General features: G+C 40.2%; 1 long non-coding RNA gene across 1 annotated transcript in view; it reads right to left on the bottom strand.

Annotated features, from left to right (window-relative positions):
* The window catches only part of LOC129048353 (uncharacterized), a 179,542-nt gene extending 156,271 nt beyond the window's left edge, over positions 1 to 23,271 (bottom strand). The window contains exons 1-3 of the long non-coding RNA XR_008510625.2: positions 22,851 to 23,271; positions 13,131 to 13,365; positions 10,361 to 10,472 (exon numbers count right to left, since the gene is read on the bottom strand). This is a non-coding gene — a long non-coding RNA (uncharacterized LOC129048353). The remainder of the gene's footprint in view (positions 1 to 10,360; positions 10,473 to 13,130; positions 13,366 to 22,850) is intronic.
* Positions 23,272 to 25,474: the final 2,203 nt, after the last annotated feature.

The raw sequence follows: 25,474 nt of genomic DNA, 5'->3' as shown, positions 1-25,474 counted from the left end.
AGACAACTGTGGGGATAAAAGCAGTTTTACTTCTTCCTTTCCAATAGATATGACCTTATTTATTTTTCTTGACTTATTGTGCTGGTCAAGAGCTCCAGTAAAATACTGAATAGATATGGTAAGAGTTGACACTTCTCTTATTCTCAAATTTAGAGAGAAATCATTGAGTCTGTAACTATTATGTTATAGATTAGACACTCTTTATCACACCTTAGTAGTGGAGCTACATTAACCCAAAAGACCCCTCAGGACAAATCTTAAGAAAGCTTAAAAGCCAACCTTGTAAACATCAAATTGATCCACAAGTGACTTAACAGCATGCCAGAAAAAAATCTCAACACTCAATAGTTTTTCATTTAGGGCTGAACTGCTCTCTCTCTCATACCTTCAATTATTTGATAAACACGTATCATTGGATAGATTATTTAAGATATGAATTACTGTTTGCTTTTCCTATATTTCCTATCCCACCTCATTTTACATTTCAAGTCAATCATTAAGTCCTCTTGCAATATTTCTGGAAACTGTATTTCCTGGGGTAAAAGCGTAAGATACATAAAGTCAGTTGTTCATATCTTTTGTAAAAGCCTAAATCCATTGAAGAAGAGTGAGTGCATGGACAGAGAAGTGAGGAAGGAGATCAACAGAAAGGGAGAGAGAAATGCTTTCCCCAGACTGGAAAGTGGGAAGACAACATGGATCCCAGGAGCAGCAGAATCCCTCCTGCTGCTTCCTGGTGGAGCTGGTAAGACTTCAGAGGGGGAAAGGTCCTGTAGTCTATCTGAGGAGGTTGGTTCCAGGATCTTAGATTCTCAGCTTTACAAGGCTTCCTGAACACTTGACCTGGCCTAGAAATTACAAGTTGTGGGGCCTGAGGGAATTAGGCAAGCTGGGACAATAAGGAAATCAAGAGTGAGCCTGATGGACCAAGATTAGGGGATCCACCCTCGTCCAAAAGCACCAAGTCTCCTAGATTCCTACATATCCTCAGGAAAGGCGCAGAAACTGGATGAATGAATAAATCTCCAGTCTACCAGCTTTGGTACAGTGGGAAATTCAGTAGGAGAGTTGGACTGAAGTTGCTTTAGGAAAAAAAAATTATAATCTTAAATTCTATGGTTCTCAGAATCTTTCCAAGACTTGTGACCTATACTAGTTATGTAGGTATTGAAGATCTAGAAATGAGCAAGTTGGGTTTGGGAATTAAACTTAAAATCAATCTTTATATAGTAACACTTTTCCAAACATCCACTAGCCTTGTTCAGGCACACTATTTTGGTATAAATGTATGCTTATGTGGTTGGCCTAATGTGGAAATTCAGAGAGTGACAGCAACAATGTGGGGCCCATCCGCTATGGACAACATCCCTGAGCAATACACAAAGGATTTTCTTTGAAATTTTATGAGAAATAAGGATTTGTTATAAGGAACTGTGCCTGCACATCCAAAGACATCACTTTCCTCTGGAGATGCCTTTGAATGCCCTCTGCCCTGTACTAGTTGGGTGGGGTTCTAATCCTCCTTCCTGGGTAAGCATTAGGATCTCTTCCATGCTGAGCTGGATAAATGCCTGTTCTACATCACTCAAAGGCTGTTTCTTCTGGGAGTTTTTTTCCTGTCCCCTCAATACTTCTCCTCCAGCATCTGGCCTAGCTGGCGCACATTGGATAAAATGACACTCACCCTTGCTTCTCTGGAAATTTTAGTATTCTTTTGTTCACAGTGTTGTTAAATCAAATCAAGCCAAAAAGAGAGGACTGGTTGCCTCAAGGAATCCACAGGCAGTGAGCTATGTGACAGAAGAACAGAAATGCAGCTAGGACCTAAGATGGTCCAGAGTTGGAATCCTACATCCTCATAACCATCTCTGCTTTTTGCTTCTCTCTGTTATGTCTCAGCTTCTTCTCTTTCCTTCAGATCAACTTTCTGCACCTGATGGAATACATGAAGCCAATGGCATCCAAATGTTTTACACGTAGTTCTAACTACAAGAGACCCTATTTTGTTGCTCTTTCTAGTCTTAACATTAAAAGTCCCAAGGAAATAATTTGTTGGACCAATTTGGGTTATGTGTCCACCACTAGATCAATAAGCTGTGCATGGAAGGATGCAACCAGCTAAGAAAATGACAACTCCTGTGGGAATTATGCAGATAAAATGGGAGAATAGTGGGTGTCTGGGGGATGAGAGGACCAGTAGTCAGAAGAAATGGAGCCCAGGAGTGCTAGGCACGTAAGGCAATCATTGTTGCCTACATAGAGTTTCTGTAATAACAACACTTTTAAGACATATTAAGTCAACAATAAATTCATCCTATTCATCAAGTACCAATAGCCTGAAATACCTGCAAACACACACACACAAACACACACACACACACACACACACACAAAGACAGAGAGAGAGAGACAGAGAGAGAAACAGGGAGAGAGAGAGAGAGAAAATGAAGATGGCAAATTGCATCAGATTAATAAACCTTTACATCACTTCCTTAAGACTAACGAGGCCAGAGACAAACATTGGTGAAGAATCTTCTCAGAAGACATGTGCCTCAGTTTCCACATCTGCCATATTAAGGAAGTTAGAATAACTGACCTCAAAAGTCCCTTCAGCTCTAATCTTCTATCTCACTCAGACAGTCTCACTTGTGTGGAATTACGCCAAGCCCAAATTGCAATTTTCATTCCAAAATGGAGACACTCCTAAATCTAACATCTGGGACATTTAATAGAGGTATGGTACGTTTTTGAGATCTTCCTCCATCAGGGAATCACCTAATGGAAGGAAAAAACCCTTTTCTAATTAAACAGCTCTTGAACAAATTCGTTTGCATATGACTTGACTTTGTTAATAAAAACAAATTAAATTACTTCTCTGCTGGGGCTGCAGTGCTTCCTTGCAAAAAGAGCACCAGAGGACAAAATGAAATAAAGTATGATTTCTAGCACTCCATCAATGTGAAGTAGATACCATGAATAGAGTATAAAGGACTATCAAGACAAACAGGGCAAAGGAGGGGTGGGCATGAGTCCAATATTGGGAAGAGAAGTAGAAGTCCACTTCCTGAAAGTCACAAAGTGGTCCGGAAGCTGACCATTGCTCATGAACTAACCTTGATAGTCATCCTACTCTTGTTCATACCAGTTGCCATGATGTTGGGATTACATTAGGTAATTCTGGTTTTGTTCCAAAATTATTTTTCTAAAGGATAGTAATAGAAATGACTGGAATAACCAGAGCCATTTGAACTAACCTCAAGTTCAAAAGTTCAAGTTTAAATTTGGGCAACCGGTCATTAAGAGTTTCAGTAATTTAGCCTTAACAACACTGGTGAACATTTAATGAGCTTGTGCCACATGCTGGACATAGTGCTATGTACTTTAGTGAACCAGTCTCTAACTCCTCTCAACAATCCAATGAGGATATATTATTACAATGATCATCAAAGCGGTCCAGTGTAGAGGTAAAGAGCACAACCCCAGAGTCAGACCTCCTGGCCTGAGACCCTGGTTCTACTACTTTCCAGCTCTGTGACACTAGGCAAGTTGGTTAGCTTTTTTTGTCCCTTAGTTTTCCCTTTGGTAAAATGGGGATGGATGCAATTACACATAATTCAGGTGTTGCTGGGAGAATTAGTAAGTTAAAGATAAAGAGCTTGAAACATAACCTGACACTTGGTAAAGAGCCCAATAAATGTGAACCATCGTTAGTGGCTCCCCATTATACTTGAGGCACAAGAAAGGCTAAGGACTTTGTCCAAGGTCACTCATTTAGTAAATAGTAGAGCAATACTGAAATTAACTACTACATACACAGCCTCCTTCCTTGCTCAAGGAAAACTGATATTGCACAAAAGCTATGTTTGCTGTTACTGTTGTTGATCAGTAAGTGTAACCCTAGAGATACATTTGGTTTCATTGGTGCTTCGGTATTGTATTTGCATGTCAATTTTTCTCCATTAATGATTATTATAGCTAGAGATGCTTTCCAAGGGGCCTGGAATTGATGTCAGACATTGAAATTATAGAGAAATGTTTCTTTAAGAAACTAGATATTGGACATAGATAACTGCTGTTCTTAACAGATTGCCAAAGAGCAGCTTTTCCAGTGTTCAGTTTATGTCGGAGTAGACAAATTCAAAATGGCTTTGAGATGCCATTAAACTAAAAAAAGAAAAGAAAAAGAAGATGCTCAGCTCAGAGAAAACTGGTAAAATAAATGTTCCATCCAGCACATTATTGATGTCGGCGCAAAGTGTAAGACAGCAAAAAAAAGAAAGCGAACTTACTGCTTTCTCTACTTCAGAAGGAAAACAAGGGGAAATTGATGTAGCAATAGGAGGAAAGCAAATTTGCTGGAGGACAGGGAAGAGCTGGATTAGTCCTGGTTTTGCTGAATCTTAAATGAAGCAAATAAACGACGATCACCCCTCAAATTATATTTTCCTCCCAGGGAATTTTTCCTCTGGATCTCTATTTTCTGGCAAGTGAAACAAGAAGCAAGAATCTGAAATGCCCTCTAGGGGATAACTGTTTCTTTTTTCTTTTTTAAAGAATACATGGAAGGCAACTGCTTTGCAACACAACACTTCTGGCCAGAAATTCAGACTGTGAGTTTGTATGGCTGCAGGTCACCTTTCAAAGCCATCTGCGTGACTAATTTGTTACTGTCTCCTCCTTTGCATTACACTCCATCTCATGCCTCATTAGGCAGCTCCAGCCACTGCAACTCATTGTGCAAGTCAGCACAGCAGGCTGGGCACCTTCATAAATGTCACCTGGGTCTAGATTACATTCATTCTCAACTTAGGACTCTACATAGGAAGTCAGAGGTCACCCCTTTCCTAAAGCACCTCCTTATGGACCCCATCTAGTCTCCAATCCGTATCATAAATGGAGAGGCACATTCCCTCCATATCCTTCTCCATCTCCTACACATTAAAAGTGACGACTGAACTGCTCCACAAGCAGGCAGGTATCACGTGGTCTCACTTTACAATTAATAATTTGACCCCCTACCTGTCTTATTAACAGGAGATAAGATGTGCATGTCTTCTTCCATTAAGATGTGCCCCCTTGGCGTTCACACAACCCAAAGATGATCTTCCTTTTTTTTTTTTTTTTTGTAGTTCTCAAATTGTTTGTTTTTAACCTTTGTTTTAGGCTCAGGGGTACATGTGCAGGTTTGTTATATAGGTAAATTGCATTTCGTGGGGGTTTGGTGTAAAGATTATTTCATCACTCAGGTACCTATCAGGTATCAGCATAGTACCTGATAGGTAGTTTTTCAATCCTCAACCTCCTTCCACTGTCCAACCTCACGTAGGCCCTGGTGTCTATTGTACGCCTCTTGGTGTCCATGCATACTCAGAGTTTAGCTTCCACTCATAAGTGAGAACATGCAGTATTTAGTTTTCTGTTCCTGTATTAGTTTGCTAAGGATAATGGCCTCCAGATCCATCCATGTTGCTGCAAAGGACATGATCTCATTCTTTTTATGGCTATGTAGTATTCCATGGTGTATACATACTACAAAACATTTTCTTTATCCAGTCTATTGTTGATGGTATTTAGATTGGTTCCATGTCTTTGCTACTGTGAATAGTGCTGCAGTGACATGTCTTTATGGCAGGATGATTTATAATCCTCTGGGTATATACCCAATAATGGGATTGTTTGGTCAATGGTAGTTCTAAGTTCTTTAAGAAATCACCAAACTGCTTTCCACAATGGCTGAATGAATTTACACTCCCACCAGCACTGTGTAAGAAGTTCCTTTTCTTCACAACCTCACCAGCATCTGTCATTTTTTGACTTTTTAATAATAGAATGGCTATTAAAATGATAGTTATTATTAAAGTCCAAAAATTATGATGCTGTAATTTTACAGAGGAATATAAATTGCTCTGCTATAAAGACACATACACACAAATGTTCATTGCAGCACTATTCACAATAGCAAAGGCATAGAATTAACCTATATGCTCATCAATGACACTTTGGATAAAGAAAATGTGGTACATACACACCATAGAATATTATGCAGCCATAAAAAACAACGAGATCACATCTTTTGCAGGAACATGGATAGAGCTGGAGGCCATTATCCTAAGGAAATTAACACAAGAACAGAAAACCAAATACTGCGTGTTCTCACTTACAAATGGGAGCTAAATGATGAGAACTCATGAACACAAAGAAGAGAACAACAGACACTGGGGCCTACTTGAGGATGAAGGGTGGGAGGAGGGAGAGGAGCAGAAAAAATAACTATTGGGTACTAGGTTTAGTACCTGGGTGATGAAATAATCTGTACAACAAACCCCCATGACATGCGTTTACCTATATAACAACTCTGCACGTGTACCCCTGAATCTAAAGAAAAAGTTAAAAAACAAAAAGATGAAAGAAAAAAATAAAAAAACAGACATCCTGACTGGTGTGAGATGGTAACTCATTGTGGTTTTGATTTGCATTTATATATTAGTGATATTGAACATTTTTTCATATGCTTGTTGGCCATGCGTATGTTTTCTCTTGAAAAGTATCTGTTCATGTCCTCTGCCCACTTTTTAATGGAGTTGGTTGTTTTTCCTTGTAAATTTGTTTAGGTTTCTTATCAATTCTGGATACTAGACCTTTGTCAGATGCATAGTTTGCAAACATTTTCTCCCATCCTGTAAGTTGTCTGTTTACTCGATAGTTTATTTTGCTGTGTAGAAGCTCCTTAGTTTAACTCCCATTTGTCAGTTTTTGTTTTTATTGCAATTGCTTTTGAAGTCTTCATCACAAAATCTTTGCATAGCCCTATGCTCAGAATGGTATTTTCTAAGTTATCTTCCAGGGTTTTTATAGTTTTAGGTTTTACATTTAAGCCTTTAATTCATCTTGACTTGATTTTTGTATATAGTGCAAGGAAGTGGTCCAGTTCAAATTTTCTGCATACATAGTTAACTAGTTATCCCAGCACCATTTATTCAATAAGGAGTCCTCTCCCCATTGCTTATTTTTGTCAATTTTGTTGAAAATCAGATGGTTGTAAGTGTGCAGCATTATTTCTGGGCTCTCTGTTCTGATCCATTGATCTATGTGCCTGTTTTTGTATAAGTGCCATGCTGTTTTGGTTACTGTAGCCCGGCAGTATAGTTTGAAGTCTAGTAATGTAATGCCTCCAGCTTTGTTCTTTTTGTTTAGGATTGCCTTGGCTATTCGAGCTCTTTTTCTGGTTTCATATGAATTTTAGAATCTTTTTTTTTTCTAATTCTGTGAAGAATGTCACTGGTAGTTTGATAGGAATAGCATTTAATCTATAAATTGCTTTGGGCAGTATGGCCATTTTAACTAATATTGTTTCTTCTATCCATGAGCATGAAATTTTTTACCATTTGTTTTTGTCATCTCTGACTTTTTTGAGCAGCATTTTGTAATTCTCATTGTAGAAGTCTTTCATCTCCTTGGTTAGCTGCATTCCTAGGTATTTTATTCAATTTGTGGCTATTGTGAATGGGATTACATTCTTCATTTGTCTCTCAACCTGGATGTTGTTGGTGTATAGAAATGCTACTGATTTTTGTACATTGATTTTGTTCCTGAAACTTTGCTAAAGCTGTTTATCAGATCTAGGAGCTTTTCAGCAGATACTACGGGGTTTCCTATGTATAGAATCATATCATCTGCAAGCAGATAGCTTGACTTCTCCTCCTATTTGGATGTCTTTTCTTTCTTTCTCTTGCCTGATTACTCTGGCTAGGACTGCCAGTAGTATGTTAAATAAGAGTGGTAAGAGAGGGCATCTTTGTCTTGTTCTGGTTCTCAAGGGGTTCTCTAGCTTTCACCCAATCAATGTGATGTCAGCTGTGGATTTTTGACAGATGGCTCTTAATTACTTTGAGGTATGTTCTTCAGTATTTTCCTTGTTGCAGGTTTTAACATGAAGCGGTGCTGAGCTTCATCAAAAGCCTTTTCTGCATCTATTGAGATGATCATGTGGTCGTTAAGTTCTATTTATGTGGTGAATCACATTTATCAATTTGCATACATTGAACCAACCTTGAATCCCAGGCATATAGCTTACTTGATCATGGTGGATTAGCTTTTTGATGTGCTGCTAGATTCATTTTGCTAGTATTTTGTTAGGATTTTTGCATCTACGTTCATCAAGGATATTGGCCTGTAGTTTTCTTTTTTGATGCATCTCTGCAGGTTTTGCTATTAGGATGATGCTGGCCTCATAGAATGAATTAGGGAGGATTCCCTTTTTCTGAATTTTTTGAAATCGTTTCAGTAGGAATGGTACCAGCTCTTCTTCATACATTAAGATGATCTTCCTAGAGTCTTTGTCTAAATGTCAACCACTGAAATCTATTTGAGCCACTATTTTTCATGGCTTCTTGTTGCCACAAGAAGTCCTTGTTGGAAACTAGACCTATGCAGTCCAGTACTTGCCCACTGCTGCTAAGATCCTTTGCTGTGATAGACATTCCAGATAGGCTGTTGTGGTTCTCTGAAAGAGGAGAAATCTCTGCCTAACAGCTAAACATGGTCAAGATTTCCAAGGTTGTAGCTTTTACTGTTCAGTTTTGTCCATACCCAGAGAAAAAAAATCAACCAGTCTAAGAATGACTGAGCCAAGACAATCGTCCCACACCCAGTGGTGGGCACTACAAAGTTATCTGGTCATGAATAGAGGGAGGCATAAGTCATTAGGGCCAAATGATGTGGCCTACCACAGCACCAGAATTAACCATCGCATCATTATCAAGTGTGACCATGTAGAAGAGGGATCTCTAGATATCCACAAGAAATACCTTGTGTTTGGTCAGTTCATTGGCTTTAGATGCTAAAACTAAAATATTCACAACCTTTTCCATTTTTATATTCTACTTATTTTTTAAAATAATTTGAAATCGTCCCAGGAAAATGATCTCACAATAAAAATTGAAACACAAACCAAGTAACAATGACAGGTAAGGAAATAATTTGCTTTAGAAATCTGAAGCTATAGATGATCCTGTAATTGAGCTCCAAATTAGCCTTGAGTTTCCTGGCAGCCAAAGCAAAAAGGGAAACCCAATGGCTTATGTATTTATCATTGTCTGCAGTGTCTCATAAAAGGACAAACTCTGCTTCATTGAGATAGAGGAACATTTTTCTATGACTAAGAGCTGAGAATGTTACTGTGATAATATTCTATTACAAATAAATATTTTATTTGTAATAAATGGTCTATTACAAATAAATATTTTATTTTTTTGAGACAAAGTCTCGCTCTGTCACCCAGGCTGGAGTGCAGTGGCACGATCTCAGCTCACTGCAACCTCCACCTCCCAGTTTCAAGAGATTCTCTTGCTTCAGCCTCCTGACTAGCCGGGATTACATACATGAGCACCCTGACACCTGGTTAATGTTTTGTATTTTTAGTAGAAATCTAGTTTCACTATGTTGGCCAGGCTGGTCTCAAACTTCTGGCCTCAAGTGATCTGCCCACCATCCCAAAGTGCTGGGATTACAGATGTGAGCCACCATGCCTGGCCCTAAATATTTTAAAATTTTTAAATAAAGATAGAACATGAAGTTTTAGACAAGGTGACCATATAATTTGTCATCTAAACCAGGACGCTTTTGAGTAAAATGAGGTACTATTAATAATGATGTTGGGACAATGATGTTGGTTAGAACTATTCCAGGAAAACTGCGATAATATGCTAACCCAGCTCTTGAGCATGTGATAATGTTGGGTCCAATTGAGCTCCACAGAACATGATATTTCCTTTCCAGAGACGTTCTCAAAGTTAGCTGCACACTCCAGAAGCACTGCTTCCCATAAAAACCTTTTAGACCCTTACCTCAGAAGACAGAGAAGTTTTATTTGTTCTTAAATAGTCATCTTAAGAATACAGATGTTTATCCAGCATGACGACCAATTCAGGTGACTCCAGATACCTAATCAGGAATCCATAAATATCCCTGTCTATTTTGATTTAAAGTAAAAAATGTCTGGGCCTTTCTCAAGTGCCATTTCCTCTTGAAGAGATTTAGAAACACTTTTCTCCAGGTTTAAATCTCAACATTAGGGCAATTGTCTTCAGTTTCTCAATGTGAAGTTCCTGCAAATACATTGCTTCTGAAAGTCACATTGCAACCCACTCTGGGAAAGGAGAGACTGCCTTAAGATTTAGGAATTACACTTAAAACCCAAGGTGATTTGTCTGCCCCATGACCGCTGCAATGCATGAAGCGTTTACATGCCCAGAAATTCAAATGTTGAAATCCAAACCCTCAATGTGATGGTATTGGGATAGGGGCCTTTGGAAGGTAATTAGATCATGCTTACAAAAAGGACCCCAGAGAGCTCTCTTACCTGCTTTCCATCATGTGAGGATCCAAGGAGTCCTCATTCTTGGATCCCAGAAGAGGGCCCTCACCAGGACCTGAGTATGCTATTATCCTGATTCAACTTCCAGTCTCCAGAGCTGTAAGAAATAAAGTTCTGTTGTTTTTAAGCTGCCCAGTCTATGGTACTTTGTTATAGCAGCCCATGTTGACTAGGACAACAGTATTCTAACCCCCTTAGATAAATTAAATTGCAGTTAGTTAAGTTACATAAATACTGTAATAACAGATAACATTTATTGAATACTTACTATGTTCCAGGCACAGTGCTGGATACTTTACTTATATTTTGTCATTTAATTCTCACAACAAGCCTAGGAGGTTATTGTTATCCCCACTTTACAGATGAAGAAATGGGATCCGAGAAGCTAAGCAACTTGCTTATTGTTGCAAGAACAGTAAAAGACAAGATTAGAACTCAAACTTGAGTCTGTCTGATTCCAGAGATTAAACTCTTAACCACTACATTTCCTCCCCAACCACCTTTTGTGTCTTCTAATCCAGAAGGAAGTAGCACAGAAAAAAAGTGTTCACAAGAAAAGGCTCATAAACGGGAATATAAAACATCCTACATGACCATTTTCCTCTGTCTTCCTAAGAGAAGGGCCCCAGAAAAGGGCTTCCCAAAGGGCAACCCAAGAAGCGGCCTCAGCATCAGCGTCATCTCCACTACACTGGAGATGATCACCAAAGGGTGACCCTAATCCAGGCCAAATTCTCTATTTTCTTCCAACAAAAGGAGCACATTCCAAGGGTGGGTGTAAGACCCACCCTTAGAAATATTTATTGTTTGTGAGTTGGACTACAGAAATGCTTTGGGAAGGTAATGCAGTTAGAGAATGACAGAATACTGAAAAAGTCAAATTCTTGGGAAGAAGTTTTCCGAGATAATTGCATAATGACATTCTACATAAAACTAGAGAAATCTGAAGATAAAAGGCATAGGTGACAGCCTGAGTGGCTAACTGCAGAAAATGATTATCATCTCCTCTTTTGATTATTAAAGATTTTAGAGTTTGCTTTTTATTTCTGAAGCACTGAATTTCAAGGTTTTAAAGTCTACAGTCTCAAAAGACTACCAACCTCTCTTGATCCCATTTATCCCAAAAAGATGACCCCAGAGAATGAGGGTTTAGAAATGATTTACAGAGAGCCCTTGGAGATCAAGTCTGATGTGTTCATTGCCATAACAAATTAATCTAAAATGGTAACAAGACTGTAGATTCTACCAAACTGCTGACGGATGTTTCAGGAGCTTCTCCAGGTGCAAACTTTAAAATCGTTCTTGAGAAGAAATGAAGGAACTTGCACGTGCATACTCTCATGTTCTTCTGATGCTATCATTCAAGTTCTGATCTTTCACAAGATGCTGCACACTGGGAGCTCATAGTCATTTTTATCCTCAGAATAAGAGTGAATAATGGTAGCAAGGAAGTTGCCAGCCTATTCAGTTTTGAGCTGGCTGAGGATGAGATGGAGAAAGACAGGGCTGCTGTGCCAGTCTACATAATTAATTTAAAACTCATAGATCTCTACTCCCAATCCTTTCATCCATTCTCCAGGAAAGGCAAACAAAGGGAAAAGTAATAAGCATATATTGAGCTTGCTCCTGGAGAGCACGTGACAGAAATCAAACTTAAGCTAGATTATGGGAGAAGGGGCAGGATAACTTGCTGGCATAATTCAAACTGCAATAAGAGCAGGCACAGAGCTGCTTTAAAGGCTGATTCAGAGCTCTCTAGCACTTGTCCTTGATTCTCTCCAGAAGTCAGTTGCATTCTCTTGTACTGCACACCAACTCCTTCCACAAGGCTGGAACAAGGGCTGCTAATGGATCTTGGCCCAAAAGCTTTCCAGCATTAGTAACATGGCAGATTATTTGTGAATATTAACGTAGTAATTCCTTCTGTCTCCATACATGTGACCTTTTGAAATATGATTTTGCTGCTCCCTCCATCAAGAGGTGCAGTATATTCCTCTTTGTCTTAAATCTGAGCTGAACTTGTGTTTTATTTTAACCAAAATATAATAGAAGTCATGGTTTTTGACATCTAACCCTCAGCCTAAGAGGCCTCGCGCTTCCTTTTTTGCCATCATTGTGTGCGTTCACTGTGTGACAGGAGCCCAGGGTGAATTTACATGGAAAGGGAGGCCTAGACCAACACCAAGGCCCTAAATATGTCAGTGAGGCCATCCCAGACACTCCAGCCCCACTCAAGCCATCAGCTGACTGCAGCAACATAAGGGAACACATCTGAAAGCATCACAAGAACCACCCAGTGACCAAAGAACCATGAAAATAATGTCATTACTGTTTTAAGTCACTAAGTTATGGGGCGGTTTTTTACATAGCATAGATGTAAAAACAGATACAGGTAAAATTTAATTTAGACCAATTACTGTGCCCAGAAGGGCAAGATTGTCTTCCAAGATGTCAGGTCCCATTGAGCCCAGATGAGAATGAGGAACAAGGCAAGGCGACTCCCCCAGAAAAAGGGTGATGCTATCCCTAAAGCAAGGAGCATGGGTTTGGGAGGACAAATAAATGCCTACTATCATTCTACAGCACTTTACAATTGGTATATACTTTGGTTGAATTTTCACAATGGTCCAATGATGTTACAAGATCAAATATTATTCTGCTTTTACTAATAAGGAAACTGGGGCTGAGAGGTTTCTAGTCTTTCCTAAGGTCTCAGAGTAATTATGTGCCAAGCCAGGGCTCAAATCGAACCTACCCAAATCTATGTCCAGTGCTCTTCCCCCTAAAGAGAGTCCTGGGATAAGGAGGCAGTTGTTCAGTCCAATAACAGTTGCTCTGTAGAAAGAAGAGCGGCAGCTGATGCAGCCTCTTAGCCAGTGGCCGATGCACATGGCCAGCATCATGCTCTCCTCCAGCCCCGGGCCCTCGTGCTGATGAATGGGATCCATCGGCCTAATGTATTAATAATATCTCCAACACCACTGGCAATGCTGAGGAGTAAGAAAAACAGTAGGAAGGCAGAATAATAAATCTCAAAAATGGGGAGCTCCATTAGATTAAGGGACAAAACTGCTGCAGCATTTAAAATAAAAATGATTTCAATTAAGACTGATAATCGAAGCAGCTTCAGTAGGAGCCACCAAGGAGGAATCCATTCTGTGATATTACCAGGTGCTCCCAAGATGACTAGAGGCAGAGCAAACACCCACATGCCCAATCACTTCACTGCAACAAGACCCTTCCATTTTTTCCCTCCCTAAACAGTAGGCTTTGAGAGTTTAAATTTCCAAATATACTGTAATTATAAACTAACAATTTATTTTCTGGGTTTTTATGCATAAAAAACACTTCTGAATTCAAAGTAAACAATCTACTCAGCATGAGATCAAAGTGTTACCACACTGAGTTGATGTGATTTCAGTGAAAAGCAAAGAAAAATTTTAGTTTGAATCTTTATCCACAGATTTTACAGACTATTTCTGTAAAGCTTATTTTAAATACTGAAGAGTTGAAGTCTCTCATTAATACTGTCTATGATTTATAAGGGCCCAAGCTATTAAAACAGTTTTTTAAAATAGTAAAAAGAAAAGTAGTGAACAAGTTTGGATTATCGAAGATTCATAGGCATTTGAGAATTCTTACATACGTATATGTATACAGATGTATACAGACAGATACACATATATTTATACATATGTATTTATATAGAGATTTAAAAGTTTAACACTTCCCTCACTGCTGTAAAATCATAGGAAAAAAGATTGTAGACTTATTCTTTATTAAAATTGACACTCAACCTACTTTGCAAGAGAATTTGAAGTAGTTTATAATAAAATAGTACCATCGTATAAATAGAAAAAATATTTAGATCATTACATATAACTTTTAAAATCAGAAGAGTGAAGAAACATAAATTAATCAAAACCCATGGCAAATATAATTACTTTGATCAAACAATAAATTAAACTCTGAGCTTCCTGTCAGCCAAGGCATAAAGGTAATAATTTGAAGTAGATTTCTAGAGAATAAAGTATATAATCACATTAGAAAAAACATCTATAACTGTATTGGAAAGATAACTTTTTTGTGTATTTAATATATTAGTGCATATCTAAGGTGAGTTAATGGCAGCCCCTCCTTTTTTTTTTTGAAGAATTACACTTAATAAAGAAAATCTGGAAAAGACCAAAAAAAGTAAAAATCCAAAAATAAAATGTTACCCATGAACCTAACAGCCAGTCACAAACCTTATTATCATACATTTTGGCATTTTTCTTTAGCCTTTTTCCTATGCATGAGGTGTTTTTAAGCTCAATTTTAATCCAAGTGCTTATGCAATTTTATGTCCTATTTTTTCACTTTATATTATAATCATTACTCTATTTGATTACTTAATAATATCAGAAACAATGATTGCAAAATACTCCATTGCATAAGGATTCCATATATTACTCAAATATTGCCCAATTATTGGACATGCTACCAATTTTTCTCTATTGTAAATAAAATCACCAGAGTAACTTTGTGCATAAAATCCGTTGTATATTTATTCAATCATCTTAGGATATGTTCCTAAGAGTGGCATAACTATAAATTGACATTTTTGTTCATTTTGTTTCTGGCTTAAAAAGGAACACATATTTATTATGGGCAACTTGGAAAGTTTAGAGTACGAAGAAGGAGGAGAAGAGTTACATAGCAGCTTTTGACCATTTGTCATAGGTCTCTGAGGCACAGTTTTGTATGGCTGTGGACTGTGGTATATCAAAAATGCTGTATACTGCTTTATCCACTAATTATGCCTTACCTATTTTCTCATCATTGTAAACTGTTCTTAAATAATGGCATGACAACCTTCTGCCATATGGCTAAACGCAATTTACTCCTCCAAAGCCTTCTATAAGCCAAATCTCAGAAGGTCAAGACCACAACTCTCAATGATTCTTTAGAACAGAGGTTGCACATCGGAAGCAGATGTCAAATCAGGCATCAAATGAGACATATTTTGTTTGGTTTGCACAATGCTTTTTTCTGTGTTTTTTTATTTTTATTTTTTGAATTGCCAAAATCTAAAAAGTGAGAAATTTCATTTCAAATCTGGACTTCCTATTTCTCTTAAATGATCAGAAGGTCTGAGAATACAGGGCCCCCCTTTTCCTCTTGGCAGCAATAGGCCAGAGCTCAAGAGAAGGTGGTGGCTTCGACAGACATGTGTGACCTGGTCACCTCCTGTCCTCTGCCTGCCTGGTTCCCAGGAATATTTGGGTCTGTCTCCAGTTATGGATGTGTTTGGGTGCAAAGCATAGCGGTGCCCATCACCTGGGAAACAAAAAGCTGCACCCACAGGAAGTTGCCTCCTGGACCTGAAATACAAACATTTTCTGTACAATGACTGTGCGAGATGGTTAAAAAGAACCAGGATGACAAACCAAGCATGCTCTGGGTCACCATAGGCCTCAGTGAGGCTCTCTGGCCTCGGCTTCTGTATTGACAAAAGGAGATTAGATTGAATTTGTGGCTCCCATTGCCCATTCTGAATATTAAGACATTAATCAGTCTTAATTGACTGATTAATGTCAATTAAAATAAAATAAGTCCCTGGTCAATGGTATCTAAGATCAATTTCTGACTATGCCATGCTGGCCAGCAGGATTGTGAGCAAGACAGTCCCCACCTCCACAGACCTTTCCCACAGTCCAGAAGTCCTGCACAGAGATCCCCTCTACACACCTGCAAGGGAAGGACAGACAGACTAGAGGGAGGCTTGTGGCTGCTGCACATCACTCAGAACATCCCAAACTATCCCTATGTGAAACTGGATTTCAACAAGGTACCTAAATAAGTTGGCATTCAAGATCCACTTCCCCAGGACATCAATGAACATAGAACACCCCCCACCTGCTCCTCCCCCAACACACAGCACACCTACATCAAGAAAACAAATACATGTCATATAATTTCCAATAATTAAGAAAATATACGATTTTTTTCAAATACAGAAAATCCAAAACATACTTTAATGTTTCTAAAATCAGGATGCATCTTCAACTACGTAGATTTAAGGTGACTGTCATTTGAATTGACGATATGCTTTATAACAGAACACCTTAGAACTGAGGAAATACTGAATATCATTTATTTTTAAATACCAATGTAAAGTTTCCAACTTGTCTTTTCTAAATAGAAACTGTTTTATTCTGAATCTCTATCCCTTTCCATTTTTTTAATTGTTAAAGTATATTTCTATTTAAGAAATGCTGGTACTAGTCAATGGTTGCTTTGTAAAAATATACTTACCTACCAAACAAAAAGCTGTCAACTCACTCAGCCCAAATATTTCTTTGGCCTATGAAATCAAAATGTCTAGGAACCACTGAACTAGATGATCTCAGGCATCCCTTCGAGAACTTATATTATATAGTGTTCTTTCTGGGATCTGATTTTTTTCATTTGATGAGTCCTCTTAAACTTTCACTTCTTCTGCTTCACCCTAGAGTTCCCCTTTTTCAACCAAAGTGGTCTATCCCAGAAGGCTCACAATTATTTGCACTTTACTTACTAAGTTCAATGAATGAACAAAGCCTTCCCAGAACCTCAGAACCCCCAGGACCACACACTGACAAGCCTCTCTCTATTCCACTCACTCGCCATCTTTGATGGGAATGTCCTAGTATATTTCATGGCATAATAGCTCTTTCCAGCACAACCTGAGGTTTTGAGACACTGTAAGTTGGTTCAAATCCCAGCTGTGCCATTTACAAAGCCTGTCAGCTGGGACAAATCCCTCAGCCTCATTGGTACAACTGAGAATAACATTAGACTCTACCTCATACAAACACAAGGATGAAATAAGCATTTGCGGCCAGAATGCTTAGAAGAGTACTTGACATGTAGTAAACTCTCAAATGTTCTGCAGAAACAAATTAACTTCCGAGACTGTTCCGGATAAGGCTTCAAACGCCTATGACTAATGAAGCCATTGGTTATACACTTCAAAGGAACCACACACGTTCATTGTTCTGCATTATCTCCCAGGAAGGCTGACTGATGCCATTGACTACAGCTCTACATCTGTTCAACAAGCATAAAAAACTTGATCAAGTAGCATCTGCTGAATGTTTGGCTTAAATGACCTCATTGGAAAAATCAGGAGACAGCTGGTCAGCTTTGGAGGAATGAGGAACAGGCCATGCTTTCTTTTGCCGTAAACAGCATGCATCTATGTCTTCCTTCTATTTAGTCACTCATCCAATCCACAAACATGGAAGTGAGTGCTTACCAAACTCCAGGAACTGTGCTAGGCACTGGGGATATAAAGAAATAGATGCAGCCACTGCCCCAAGGGAACCCCTAGCAGAGTGGGGCAGAGGCATCATCACTGCCAACTCCAACGGGAAGGCACATGTCCATTTGAGCAGTGGCCAGCACATATTGGAAGAAAGGGCAATTTCAGTAGACACTTTTACACTCTCCCCTTTAGAGAAACTTGAACATGATTTTTTTTAATCAATTTTTCCTCCTGGTATCACCAGAAGGGATATACTATTGGTAAGATGTACTTCTCTGACGGGGGAGCATAAATAATGGGGTAACACGGAGCTGCCTGTGCTTGGTGATATCTGTTTCACCGTTGGCTCTGTCAACATGCAAACTTTTAGGGTTTTATTAATTCCTCTTTTAGTCACACTGAGAGGACCAGATCATTTACCATCCTACTTTTCCTGTCAGGCATTTTTTTTATTTACAGATATAAGGCAAAGTGTATAAATGGTTTTGCAATGGTGGGTTAGTACAGCTTGCAAAACTTGGAAAGGGAACAAAAAAACAAGGTTGCAGAGTGGCCTCTTACAGCAGAAATTACAACAACAAGGGGACCACTGGCCAAGACTACAAGAACATGTCAGCCTGAGTGGAATGACCATTAAAGGGCAGCCATGTCTCTGTTCTCAAGCCAGACCCAGGCAACAGGAGCTGACCACTTATCCCCTACATTCTCTCTGCTTGGTTTTCATTTCCAGCAGTCCCTGAAGGGGCTCCCATGGTGATAGCCAAAAATAATATCAAAGCACTACTTGCCCACCGTTTCAGCCTTTTTGATACACTTATGAGCCCTTACAAACTTCATTTCAGAGACACTAGGTCTGCCTTTGCTTTTGTGGCTGCTGTAGGCACAACCACTGAGCAGATTAACTTAAAGCAAATTACTTGCCCTGAGACCTTCTTAGGGTCCTCTTAAGACTCTGAACACACAGAGGTTGCCACTTACCAGAGTCTTTCAGAAACAAGAGAGGACTAATCCATGTCTATTTTTTGTTCTGTTTGCTGTCCCCAGAATGTTGAAAAATGAAGAAAAGCTGTATCACTGTTACAAAATTATAACATATTTCAAATGCTTAAATTTCACAAACTGTCATCTGATAAAGAGATACAGTTTAATATCATATGATGATTTTTTTTCAATCTTGTCAGAGGCGCTCAGGGACTGCATGAAAGGATGAACGGGTGGCAATAACATCAATGTCTAAACTTGAGGCCTTTGATGACTATGAGGCCCTCCTGGCCCCAGCTGGAGATTTTTTTAGCCATATCTGCCCAGCAAAGAGGGGGCAACCACATGGGGAAGAGGTGGCACAAGATTCTGGGGCAAGCTTCTCAGGCTTACAGGGACCCCTGGAAATGGCACTCTGGGGTCTGCAGCATTAACTCACTTGAGATGTGTGTCCCATCCTAACTTCTCTGTGTCCCTGGAGCCTGTCCCAGAGGAGGTGCTCAGTGAAGCCTGGGGGTGGAGTAGGGTGGCTTTCCTGGGGCCCACCATGCTCCAAGTATTAAAAAGGGAAGACAGAAGTTGCTATTACTAGCATAGAGCTATACTCAATGACACCAAATCTCCCTCTTGATTTGACTAATCCCAGTTCTGGAGATGATTACATTTTCCAGATTCACAAAGGGAGCCAGGGAAAGCAGACTGTGGGGCTGTTTTCTACAAGAAAGGCATTTCAATTAGAGGCCTAACTCCCTCATGCAGAGGTGGGAGCAGCAGGCAAGTTAACTTGGTCAGAATGCAGGCTTTGGAAGGGGCATGGAGCAGTGAGGCAGAGGTGGATGCAACCAGGGAGTGGCAGGGCCTTGGTATGTGGCACTGTGAGATGTTCTACCTGTGATGTTCTAGGATGCTCAGAACAGGCCAGGAGGCAGCACCTCCACCTGCAGCATGTGGTAAAAATGGGAATTTGCAGGCACCAAGATGAGTCTGTGTATTTGGGAACAGATGCTGCACAGCAGAGGGAAGCCTGCAGAAGCAAGGAGTGGGGCTCTGTGTTAGTCCATTTTCACACTGCTATAAAGAACTGCCCAAGACTGTGTAATTTATAAAGGAAAGAGGCTTAATTGACTCACAGTTCAGCATTGCAGGAGACACCTCAGGAAACTTACAATCATGGCAGAAGGCAAAGGGGAAGCAAGGCACATTCTTCACAAGACAGCAGGAAGGATAAGCTCCTTATAAAACCATCAGATCTCATGAGAATGCAATCACTATCATGAGAACAGCATGGAAGAAACTGACATCATGATTCAATTACCTCCACCTGGTCTCTCCTTTGACACATGGGGATTACAATTCAAGATGAGATTTGGGTGGGGACACAAACTCCAACCATATCAGGCTCTCAAAAATCCGAAGGAATGGTTTTAGCTACCTTGGGGCTAATGTTTACCCAGATCTCTGAGGGACCGAGGGCATCAGCCAACTTCAAGATTACCTGAATCACACACTCCCTCAAGCAAAACTCCCACCTTCCCTTTTCCTTCCCCAACATATGTCCCCTTTCTATTCTTACATCAGTGCCCCTGCCCCATTACTGGGTTCTCAGGGACTTTGGCCTTAGACTGAGTTATACCATTGGCTTCCTTGGTTCTTAGGCCTTCGGACTTGGACTGAACCACGCTATCAGCATTTCAGGGTCCTCAGCTTGCAGACAGACCATCATGAGACTCCTCAGCCTCCATAATCACATGAGCCAACTTCCCTAATAAATCCCCTCTTATATATCTACATCTATATGTCTGTGTGCGTGTGTGTGTGTGTGTATATACACTTCTATATGTCTATGTATCTATATCTAGATATATATAGCTATATCCTATTGGTTCCATCTCTCTGAAGAACCCTGACAACACAGGAAGGCATCACGGTCCCCAATCATTTCACTCACCTCAGCACTCCAACAACAGCAAAGAAACCTCAAACTGGCCACTATTCCAGCTGGAAAACCCTCAACAGGGAAATAATTGAGAAACTGGCTAACCCCATGTATTAGTCCATTTTCACACTGCTGATAAAGACATACCTGAGACTGGGCAATTTACAAAATAAAGACGTTTAATTGGACTTACAGTTCCACCTGGCTGGGGAAGCCTCACAATCATGGTGGAAGGCAAGGAAGAGCAAGTTACATCTTACCTGGATAGCAGCAGGCAAAGAGAGAGAGCTTGTGCAGAGAAACTCCCATTTTTAAGACCATCAGAGACCATTCACTACCATGAGAACAGCATGGGAAAGACACACTCCTATGATTCAATCATCTCCCACAAGGTCCCTCCCACAACACATGTGAATTATGGGAACTACAAGATAAGATTTGGTTAGGGACACAGAGTCAAAACATATCAGCCCATTAGGACTGCCAGCTATGGAATGAAATCTTACAGGTAAATAATAATAGTTATTACTCTTGTATTCATTCATTCATTTAGCAAATGTCATCGGAGCTTCTACTCTGTGCTAGGTACAAGGTGGGCTGCAACAAAGGTTTATTGAATTAATAAATGACTGAATGAGATACCACCCTGATCCTGATGAGTTAAGAAATGTGAAAGCGTTTTGTGAATCTTATGCCATTTATCCTCCTTTGATTTCAAGTGATCTTTACAACAAATCTATAAAAGGGATATTATTACAAACAAATGAGCAAGCAAAGCTTAGAGAAATATTTTAAAATTTCTATGATGTAATGGTTTAACTAGGATTCAAACCACTTCTTTTTTTAAGGCAGAGTCTTGCACAATGCCTAACATAGAATAAAAGCTTCTCAAATATTGGCCAAGTTAACGTAATAGAACCAATTTCCCCATGCCCTTTGTCTAATCAAATGTCTGTTCAAAGACAAACTATCCCATCAAACAACTCAAGAACAAGTCCCTACTCTGAAATCCAGAGATAATACATTTTTTCCAAAAGATTTCTAGAACATTCAGCAATCAAGGAAAGCCTAACACATCCAGCTGTCCTGTAGGAATGGCTGCATACCATCAAGCCTAAAATACTGAGATGCCCATTTAATGTTCCAAGAAATTCAGAAGAGGACACTTTTATATCTGAGAATAGTAGACTTTCAACAGTGACACCAAAAGTCATTCTACTTAAGAAGGACATTTAAGTCACTGTGAAAAAAATTAAAGATATACAAAGAGATGGATCCAACAAACAAATGTCCCAGGTTCTTGATAAGGAAGGTCTTGGCTTATTGTCCTCGTCATCTCTTTTCTGTTCAGGATCAAGAACTTTGCCCACACTGCTTATGCCCCAGCAAAATCTTAGTGCCAGGTTTCCTACCATGAACTGTCCCTCTCAGTCCTACATTAAAGGATTTCTCTGCTAAGGCCACCATTCACCCAAAAACCTGTTCTCCTCCTCCTCAGCATCACACTAAATCTGGAGTTGAAGGTAGCACTAAACCTTTCCTGGCTCAATGCTAGTAATAGTCCACTTTCACACTGCTATAAAGAACTACCTGAGACTGGGTAATTTATAAAAACAGAAGTTTCATTGACTCAGTTCCGCACAGCTGGGGAGGGCTAAGGAACCAAGGCATGTCTTACATGGTGGCAAAGGGTGGGGTGGAAATGCCACACTGTTAAACCATCAGATCTCATGAGAACTCGCTCACTATCATGAGAACAGCATCAGGGGAAACCACCCTCATGATCCAGTCACGTCTCACTAGGTCCTTCACTCAACATGTGGGGATTACCATTGGAGATGAGATTCGGGTGGGGACACAAAACCAAACCGTATCACTGCTCTTTGCCCACAATATAGAGACTCTCTCCTCTCCTTTGGGGCTTTGCAATCCCTCTGGATGGGCACATCTTTTCATCCATCCATGAGCCAAGCAAAGGATTTTGCTCTAACTTCCTCCAACAAATTTCTGTGGTCAGACCTCTTCTCTTCAAGTAAAACACTTGGGCTCTTATGCCTCTGATATGTTTCAGGAATCGGAGCAAGAAATTAAATGATACAGCATTGTTCCAGTTCTCTATTGCTACATAATAAATCACACCAAAGTTTAGTGGCAGACAATAATAATTATATGACTCTCACAGATTCTGTGAGTCGGGAATTCAGAAAGGGAACAGAGAAAAAACCTCTTCTCACTCCATAACATTTGAGCCTTAAGCTGGGATGACTCACGTGGATAGAGGAGTCTGGAACAGTCAGGACTAGACCATTTGGAGCAGGAGGATCCCCCTCCATGATGGCTTTTTCATTCACACATCCGAAACCTGGGCTGGCATGGTGGAAGGGCTCACTTAGCTGAACTGTTGATCAGAGCACCCATATGTGGCCTTACCAGCATGGCCAGACATCTCAGGGTAATTGGAAGTTTTATATGGAAGCTGACGGCTCCAAGAGCAAGTGTTCCTAGCAGCACAAGGAGGAAACTGCATGGACACTTATGACTTGACCTCAGAAGCCACAACTTCTTCTGTACTCTATTTGTCAAAACTGTCACAGTCCACCCAGATTCAGAGAAAGGGATAAAAGTGACAAAGAATTTGCAGCCATTTAAAAACTACTGCAGTCCTTGCTGTGGCCACAAATCATTTACATCCTTCCCACAGGCAAAATACACTCAGCCCCCTTCCAAGACTCTCTCAGTTTCATCCCATTACAGCATCAGGCTCAGGCCCAAGGTTCTCAATATCATCTTCTAAATCAGGGCAAGGTGCAAAATGAGGCTCTTCAAGTTCAGTACCCGGTCTATAGTTTCTCTTGATTTGAAAACCTGTTAACAAAAAACACTATTTTTCTGTACCACCTCGCAAAACACACACAATTTAGACTGGTGGAACAGGCATAAGATAATGAATATAGACGTTCTCGTTCAAAGTTGGGGAAACCAGAGACACACAGCAGTCATGGATCATGGCTGTTCTGAAATCCAGCTGGGACGTGCCAGTCTCTTCTTTAAGGCTTATTTCTGCCCTTTGGGAGTGATTTTCTAGAGAGCTCTGGGCTCTGCCCTCTGAGTCATCTTTTTTCACTAAGGCAGCCCCTGTCTGCGGCTGAGTATTTTCTCCACCTGCCTCCTGGGAGAGTTGGGGAAATTTCAAAGACTTCTTTTCATTTTGTACTGTCTCTTTCCCATTCCGTTCAATCTATTATAGTTCCTTTAAGAACTTTGTGGGCCTCGTATGATCAATTTAAAATCTACTCCTTCAGACAGAAGCTACACCCACAAATCTCTTCAAGATAAACCCTCTCTTCCTCTTCCCTGGGCTCCCTATGAGGTCACTATGGGACAAAACCATTAAGATTCTTAGGGTCTGTGAGGCACATTCTTAGGATTCTTAGATTTTTGTCTATTTGAAAGTGACTATGAGGCATCATCTTAAACCATTCTGAGGTTTTACCAAAGAAAAGTGTAGGGGCCAGGCGCGGTGGCTCGCGCATGTAATCCCAGCATTTTGGGAGGCTGAGGTGGGCGGATCACGAGGTCAGGAGATCAAGACCATCCTGGCTAACACGGTGAAACCCCGTGTCTACTAAAAATACAAAAAAAAAAATTAGCCAGGCATGGTGGTGGGCGCCTGTAGTTCCAGCTACTCAGGAGGCTGAGGCAGGAGAATGGCTTGAACCTGGGAGGCGGAGCTTGCTTGCAGTGAGCGAGATTGCACCACCGCACTCCAGCCTGGGCAACAGAGCGAGACTCTGTCTCAAAAAAAAAAAAAAAAAAAAAGAAAGGTAGGGAGGCCAGGGTTACAGTCACATCCCTGCCTTCATCTCTACCTTGATACAACTTTTTCCTGACAGTGCCCGTGATTTAATTTTTCCCCTGAGACTCTTTGTTAGTATGAGAATATTTTAATGGGTAAACAACTGTCCAGAGATCTTTATGTTTGCTCCAAATTCCATTCAAAAAGTCAAACAGGGCCAGGCATGGTGGTTCATGCCTGCAATCCCAACACTTTGGGAGGCTGAGGCAGGTGGATCACCTGAGGTCAGGAGTTCGAGACCAGCCTGACCAACATGGTGAAACCCCAACTCTACTAAAAATACAAAAAAAAAAAAAATTTCTGGGCATGGTGCTGCACACCAGTAATCCCAGCCACTGGGAGGCTGAAGCAGAAGAATCTCTTGAACCTGGGAAGTGGAGGTTGCAGTGAGCCGAGATCACACCATTGCACTCCAGCCTGGTCAATAAGAGGGAAACTCTGTCTCAAAATAATAATAATAATAATAATCAAACAATATATTCCTTAATGTGTGTTTCTTTACTCACATTTGATCAGGGGCATAATGGAAATGCCAAGTGGCCCTTTCAGCACCATGCCTTATTCCACACTGTGTATGACATTTTTAGTTATATCATTCATTCCGTTAAACATATTCTTGATTTCCCTGTAGGTCACAGTATTAACCAATGTCCCACCACTACAAAACAGAACTCGCCTTTTCTCTAGCTTCTGACAACACTGCCCTCATTTCTCTTCAAGCCCTCACAGCAGCCTCCTCAAGACTGCTTTCTGTGTCCACCTACTATCCCATCCCAAAGCCAGAGCTATTTGTTTTAGGTTTTGCAATGGTAACACTCCAATTCCAGGTATCATATTAAGTTATAATTATTGTTGCATGACAAACCATCCTAAAACTTAGTGGTGTCAAACAACACTAATTTTTTATGCCTGTGGATACTGTGGGTCAGGAATGGGGAAATGGCACAGTAGGGCTGGATTTTCTCTGCTCCAGTGTCTGAGCCCTTAGCTGGGATGACTCACATGACTCAGGAAGCTGAAGGCTAGAACAGCTGGTTT

The sequence above is a fragment of the Pongo abelii genome, chromosome 8 (genome assembly GCF_028885655.2).
Source record: "Pongo abelii isolate AG06213 chromosome 8, NHGRI_mPonAbe1-v2.0_pri, whole genome shotgun sequence".
NCBI classification, from domain to species: domain Eukaryota; kingdom Metazoa; phylum Chordata; class Mammalia; order Primates; family Hominidae; genus Pongo; species Pongo abelii.
This window is presented reverse-complemented; position numbering and strand designations above follow the sequence as displayed.